We start from the raw sequence: 6,831 nt of genomic DNA, 5'->3' as shown, positions 1-6,831 counted from the left end.
GTTACCAGTCAATTCGGTTCGCACCGTATTTATAAGTCTACCTGTTTTCAATCAAACTCAAATTTAAAATTCAAAAATTGATAAAATTCGTCTCATTTCTACTAAATTACTATACAGTTACCGCCGTTACCATCCGCGGGTGTTTTCGGTGATCAAAAGCATTGGTGAACCATGAGTACCACAGATCCTTAGAATTCAGAAGAATATACTCGCATTGGTGTCCCCGAGAAAAGCCCATGGGCCTTAAATGCATCCTTCGAACAAAAAATCTATTGGATCTCGCCGTACCTCATGGGCACACCAAGTTTCAATATCTACAAGAAGCAGGCAATTACTAGCATCTATTTCAGGAATCAAGCACAGCACAGCACAGCACAGAACAGCAAAAGTTGAAACCATGCACACAACGAAGCCCATTATCCGCCCCCAACATATTATCCATTGGCCATTTGTCTCCAGCAAATACAGGAAAAAATATCCAAATTCAGGACTCTATTCATATGGGCCGCCCAAGCTGCAAATGTAAGCTAACACATCTCTTCTTGTACATTGCTGACCACGAAACAATTGCACTGCCATTTAAGTTCGAACACTGCGTGCCTGCGTTAACCAAATCCAGGGGGCACATCAGGATCGTCATCATCACAACCCCCCGGGCTGCCCACAGCATCTGGCTCACCTTCATTTGGGTTCATTTCTTTATGATTTTCCAAATTTGATGGCTGCTGCAGCAACGGCGGCATTGTTGTTGCGGCGATACTATTGCACTGATTATCACTGAAACCAAATCCTGGTGGTTCCTCCAGATCATCATCTTCCACCTCGATAGTAACAGAGGTTGGGGTTTTTGCTGACGGAACTTGTTCCTCTTTGCCATTCCTCTTCGGCTTCTTGGAAGAAGGCTCAGGGTCTTGTTCGGGGTTCACTATCCTATTGTAGACAGCAGCCACAGTTCCCCGTATATCAGTTTCGTTGGACTGGATGACATTCCATACCTCATCTGAGATTCGACCCATCATTTTGCTCCTGAAATGGAAGAGCAGCGTTAGCAACAAGTTAACTTACTAATCAATATCTACTATGGAGTATTAAGAAGTGTTAATATTTGAAAGTTTTTATAAATAAGTGGCTCAAATTACCCAATATCTTGATAAATTGCATCAGAAAGGTCTTTTAGTTTTTAACTTCTCAGATCCCTCTTCTTGTAGTACCACTGACTGCTTTACCTCTGAGATGGTGGCGTTGCGTACCACCTCCTGCAAGAAAGATATCATGCCATCAGCTTATTGAAGTAGGCATCATTAATACCATATCTGGTGCACAATGATATCTTATTATGTTGCAGTCTGCAAATCTACTGAGCAAGATGCTAACTATGTTAGTGGGCTACATTTTATTCATCTAGCATGGTGCACAGCAGATATTCTCATACAGATTTCATATTGTCAAGTAGACAAGTGATGCAACAGAGAACCGTAATTAAGGTGTGATCACAGGAAATCAGTTATATGCACAAGAAACAAGGTTGAAAGGACAATGTGTAGAGAATCCAGATAACATATCCTTCTTGTCCCAAAATAAGTAAGAAAGAAAGATAGTATATGCTTCTAGTACACGGAAACCATGTCGAAGCAGCAGCATGATAAGGTCCATCCAAACTGGTAAGAACCCCGCTCAACGTGAAAAGCTCATAAAATTATTTGTCCATTACTTATGACTAGCTCCAATCTATTTGAAGCATCTTTGGCATGTCATTCAGCAGTCATTCTACGTCGTGGATGATTCAATGTTCTACTCCATTTATAGTCCTAAATCAATGTGGTGTCACATAACCACTGCACATGCGTTGGCAGTGTCAGGCAGAACATTTCCGCAATCCTAATATGACAAAAAAAAAAGAAAACATTGGTCTCATAGTGGCTTGGCACAAAGCACATTTTCCTTCCTTGCGCGTCAAATTTCCACGTCCCTGAGGTATTGCGACACAGCTAAGGAAAAAAACATGCACGTGCATGTGAAGACCCTCCTTACAATTGAACCTTCCATTTCCCCACGTAAACTACAAACAGATGTCTGGCTTCTCGTACCCCCCTTGAAACTTTGGAGTACCTCTACATGTGTCGGATAGAGGAAAACAATTGAAACTTCCTCCCTTCCAAATGCAGCAAAGGATAACACAAACACAAAAGCTCCTTACGATCCTAGTTTTCTTCCACCATCTGTAAACTATAATTTCGAAATGCTTTGTACCAGTTATGCACTTAGAATTGAACCAGACCATTAGGAACTTACTATTCTGTAACTGAACAAACACCATGACTCACATGCGGTTCACCCGGACCAGACACAATGCAGAATGATCTATGCCTAATTCAAGCACCCTGCAAATGCTTTATGCAAAAAAACAAACCCCAGCAGTCAGTAATTTCAATACCACCACACCTCTGTAGCAACTGTCCATTAGACAACTACGAAACGCAGGATCCATTCAAGCCTCGACTAGGGTTCGATCTAAAGTGATCCCTATAGAGCACCGTAATCCTTATAGCTAGACCTATACAGGACCAAACGGATGAAATGCAGGAGAAACCCTACTCTCCCGGCCACCCATTCCGACCTCTTACGAGCATCAACATGGTAAGGAATCAGGTAACAGTGATGAACGATCCACCGGGGACTTCCACGAAAAGGAGTGGCTTTTACGCATCAAAGTTCCGCCGCGCAGGAGGAGGGTCTAGGAACGACGAAATCGAGTAAACCTTAAGGTAAAGGATTTGGGTGTTGGGCGTTTGGGGGAAGCTTACGTTGTCCTTGACCTTGCGGATGATGGCGCGGCGGAGGGCGTCGAAGCCGCCGTCGTCCTTGAGCCGCCCAATCACCTCGGCCGCCGTCGGCATCCGCCTCGTGCCGACGCCGCCGAGATCGCTCATGGGGGCGGGGAGAGGCGGCTGGAAAGCCTCGAGCCCTAGTTTTGCTGTAATTGGTGAGCACGAGTAGCTCACTAGTCACTAATATTGCTTTTCAGTTATCTAAAATACGACTTTTCTTTTTTTTTAAATTTAGTAAATCGCTAAACTTTTATATGTTGCGAATGACCATATAAGCCATCTCAGTTCTCAGTTATATACTCTTAAATGCAGTTTTTAGTTTAAACTAGGTTTAGTAGCAGAGCAAGATTTAGTAGCAGAGGAAGAAAGCACCAATGCTAGCAGCTGCAATCATGAGGCAAATAAGAAACAAGCTTTCCTCTACATTGCTACTGATGCATGATGGCTGAACCCAGCAAGCACAGGCAGACAACCAGAATGCAAGCAGATAGACAGTGGATATAACAATGAAAATGCCTAATTCACATTCAGGTGACAACTTGCAACTCTGAGCGAGATGTAGTGAGATATGCATTTTAGCAACATTCTCATGTTAAATGATAAATGTCCAGTGATCAGATCTTTAGAAACTGAAGCGAAACTAATGGTAAGTTCTAAGGCTAATCATATGCCATGTGATCATGCCGTAAATGTTCCGTCCTGGAAGTGAGTGAAGGCTTAACGATTGAAACACTCCAAAATTGACTTCGGTATGAGACTAGTTGTGCTTGATTGTTTCTCCAGCATGTGTCAAGTAATGGACAATGTTGTTACAATTAGACATAGCATGCGCCCAACATATGGAGGGGTGAAGGCAAAGGGTAGAACCTTGCAATCTCATCCATAGATTCCATTATTTGCTCTGAATATGTTTCAATCACCTATCCTCTCAGTATCATTTCATCTAAAATTGTGTGCAGCTGCATCAGACACTGCAATGAGCCAAGGAAGATAGTAATGAAAGTAGTATTACACATCACTATGAAAGGAACAGAATGAAATGAAAACTACTGGATGCTAGGAATTAATTGTTGGGTCATTTTGTCCTAAAAATCGAGCATTTCCAATAAATTCCAAAGCAATACGTAGTGTGGACACTACAGAAAGCATGGAAAGAGGGGAAAACCAACACCATGGGCATCAGCAGGTCTAGAGCTAAGGGGGCAAAGTTGGGTTTAGCCCTCTTTTGTCTTAAGAACTAATTACCACTATCTACATACTAAAATAATTCTATTGTAGTTCTCTTGAAGGCCTGTAAGTATGCTCTACTAACCTGATCCTTTCTATGTTTTTCTTCAAGTTTTGTGCCACTGATTCCCATGGAGGTGAAGCAGTAAGAGAGAGGGGGGGGGGGACAGTAACCATAATGGTAGGCAGCTAGGGAAGGCTACAACAGATTTCCTAGTTTTAAAGTTATTGTTTAATATAGATTCAATTCTATCTTTAGTGGTTAGGTTGTTTCTATATATAAGCTTGTCAATTAGATGGGATTCTTAGGATCATCATCTATATAAGGAGAGCCAGGTGCAATTTAGAATAAAGCAAGCATTGAAATACCGAATACTAATGCCCCCCTATGGCCCTATGTATCAAGTCTATCTCTATCCCTAGCCAAGTCCTCACCCCTACAGACCCCCTCCTTCATCTAGTGCCATTCATCTTGAAGTTGTCATCATCTGACCTCCTCCTTGCTTGCTATGTATTGGAGTGTCCATATAAAGCTTACTGCTTAATTATGATTTTAGACCTTGGTTGAGATGTATGCACTTTGACAGATGTAAGATGTTTGGGTATTGCCGAACTTTCGTGGCCACTAGACTGACTGAACACCACAAACTTGATGTCATAAAATGCCTGTGCAATTAAAACTATGACAACTTGATGGATAGTGGGTAATGATATAGCTATAAAACATAATAGGTATTATTGGAGTCAATTATTTGTTCACTAAGGCTTTTGGGTTTGCACTACAGATGATATGTGCATCAAAAGGCTAATTCTAGAGATAACCTAGTTACTCTGACAAAATTACATGTAATATTGATAAATTTCTAAGTTCCACCTTTTTGTTGCTCGATGCTATGACATACAATGTGTAAATGAAGGATCAATGGTGAATGAAAGTTCAACAGACATGTAACCATACATACTCAATCACACTATCTAGAATAAAGGATCAAATCAAGAGAATCATAGTACCTTTGAAGTTAAATACAATGTCAAACTTGCATACATTCTTGAAGCATCTATTCAATATTTCAACAAAAACTGTGCACAAGATAAAGTGTATACAGATTAATCAACCTCGTACAATTAGAGCTGATAAAAGGAGTCCTTTTAGACAAAAGTAAGAGAGAAGCAGTTTCCAGTGACAGTGAAGTTCAGCAGCTAGACAGAATTGATGGATAGAGAAGCATGTTGATAATATGCTACTGTAGTTATATCAAAATTCATAAGTACTTAGTAGCAGAGAAAGATAGCATTACATATACAAATAGAAGATCATAAGTGAGGGTTTCTGAGTATTGAAAGAAGCATAGTAGATAATTGATGATTCTATATTAAGACAAGTCAAATTAGTGAATAGCATGATAACACAGTGCATATAATTCATTATTATGCAAATGCAAAGCCTTCATATTTTATTTAGACATAATACATGTGCCTATCAATTCTAGCAACTGAAAGAAAAATAATAGCATCAATAAACCATTAGGTTACCTTGTATGAGATCGAGCATGGCGAGCTCATTCTCGGATCCATCAAAGACAAAAATAAAGTATAGTGTGGCCAAATGCTTGTATAACATTTTCGTTTCCTGCGGAGTGCAAAGAAGAAAATCAACTCTTTTTGACCCTCATCAACTTTCTGTAGGTAATATGAGCAGAAGTCCCAACACAATTTTAATTAACATGTAACTTAGATTATTCAGCTATTTATCCCAACATAATTTTAATTTTAACCTAGATAGAGCAGAAGTCCTAAACCTAGTAAGGAAATCCCAACTTAATTTTGCACAACATTACCTACTCAGTGCCAGTTAGCACAACCTACATTACATGCAGATGGCTAAGATAGCAACAAACAATTTCTCTATTCTACACAAGATTTACTACAATACTACATTAATCACAACCGGGGGCGGGGTGCTCATTACTAGACCAAAGATTGCATCGGCCTCAACGAAATTGCTCGCGCTGTCCGATCTCGCTGATAGCACTGCAACAATAGATTCCTCGGCTCAAGGACAACATCCAAACAAAATTGAGAAATGGACAAGTGAACCGTGTGCACACATACATTGGAAGACACCGCGGACGAGGTCCTAATGCTTCTCAGGTGGCTGCAACCATCAAAAGCAATATATAAAACGGAGCGCACATGAATTAAGGAAAGGAATCATTTGCTTGATTAGGGTAATTCTTCGAGCATATAAGGATTCATGGATGAAGCAATTCTAGATCTGGGTGGGGAAATTGACCGAGCACTTGGTGGGTGGGTGAAGACGGAGATAGTAAGGGGTGGCTGTAGAGAAGGGTGGATAAGGCTCTGGGCCTGAAAATTGTAGAACTTGAGGAGGATGGGCTTGTCCTGGGTGCTGATCACCATCACTGCATGGATCATGGCCAGCGAGGAGGAGGAGGCAGCTGCGGCGGCGAAGGAAAGGTAACGATGACATCACAGGTGCTGACATCAGCAGACAAGGAAGTCGACGAATAATCATAAGGGAAGGTATGAAAGCAAAATGCAACTCCGCATGGCCGTGCATACACACGGTCCATCTCACCTATTCATTCTTTTTTCTAAATATTTATTTATTCATTAATTCTCTTATCTATATTATAATATTTTTTATCTAATTTTTTTTACAAATCTCAACATAAATTTATAGTTCTGATATGATATGGTTTCGTATATTTGGTGGAATTTCCGCGTTGGCAGGTGCAACCACTGTTTACATACT

The 6,831-nt window shown here is 40.6% G+C and overlaps 2 pseudogenes; both read right to left on the bottom strand.

Moving 5' to 3' along the window:
* Positions 1 to 299: 299 nt before the first annotated feature.
* Positions 300 to 2,968, bottom strand: LOC133914417 (uncharacterized; annotated as a pseudogene).
* Positions 2,969 to 3,545: 577 nt separating this feature from the next.
* LOC133914812 (AP-3 complex subunit sigma-like) lies at positions 3,546 to 6,491 on the bottom strand (annotated as a pseudogene).
* Positions 6,492 to 6,831: the final 340 nt, after the last annotated feature.

This window comes from Phragmites australis, chromosome 4 (assembly GCF_958298935.1).
Source record: "Phragmites australis chromosome 4, lpPhrAust1.1, whole genome shotgun sequence".
NCBI classification, from domain to species: Eukaryota; Viridiplantae; Streptophyta; class Magnoliopsida; order Poales; family Poaceae; genus Phragmites; species Phragmites australis.
Note: the sequence above shows the minus strand (reverse complement) of the source record. Positions and strands in the feature narration are given on the sequence as shown.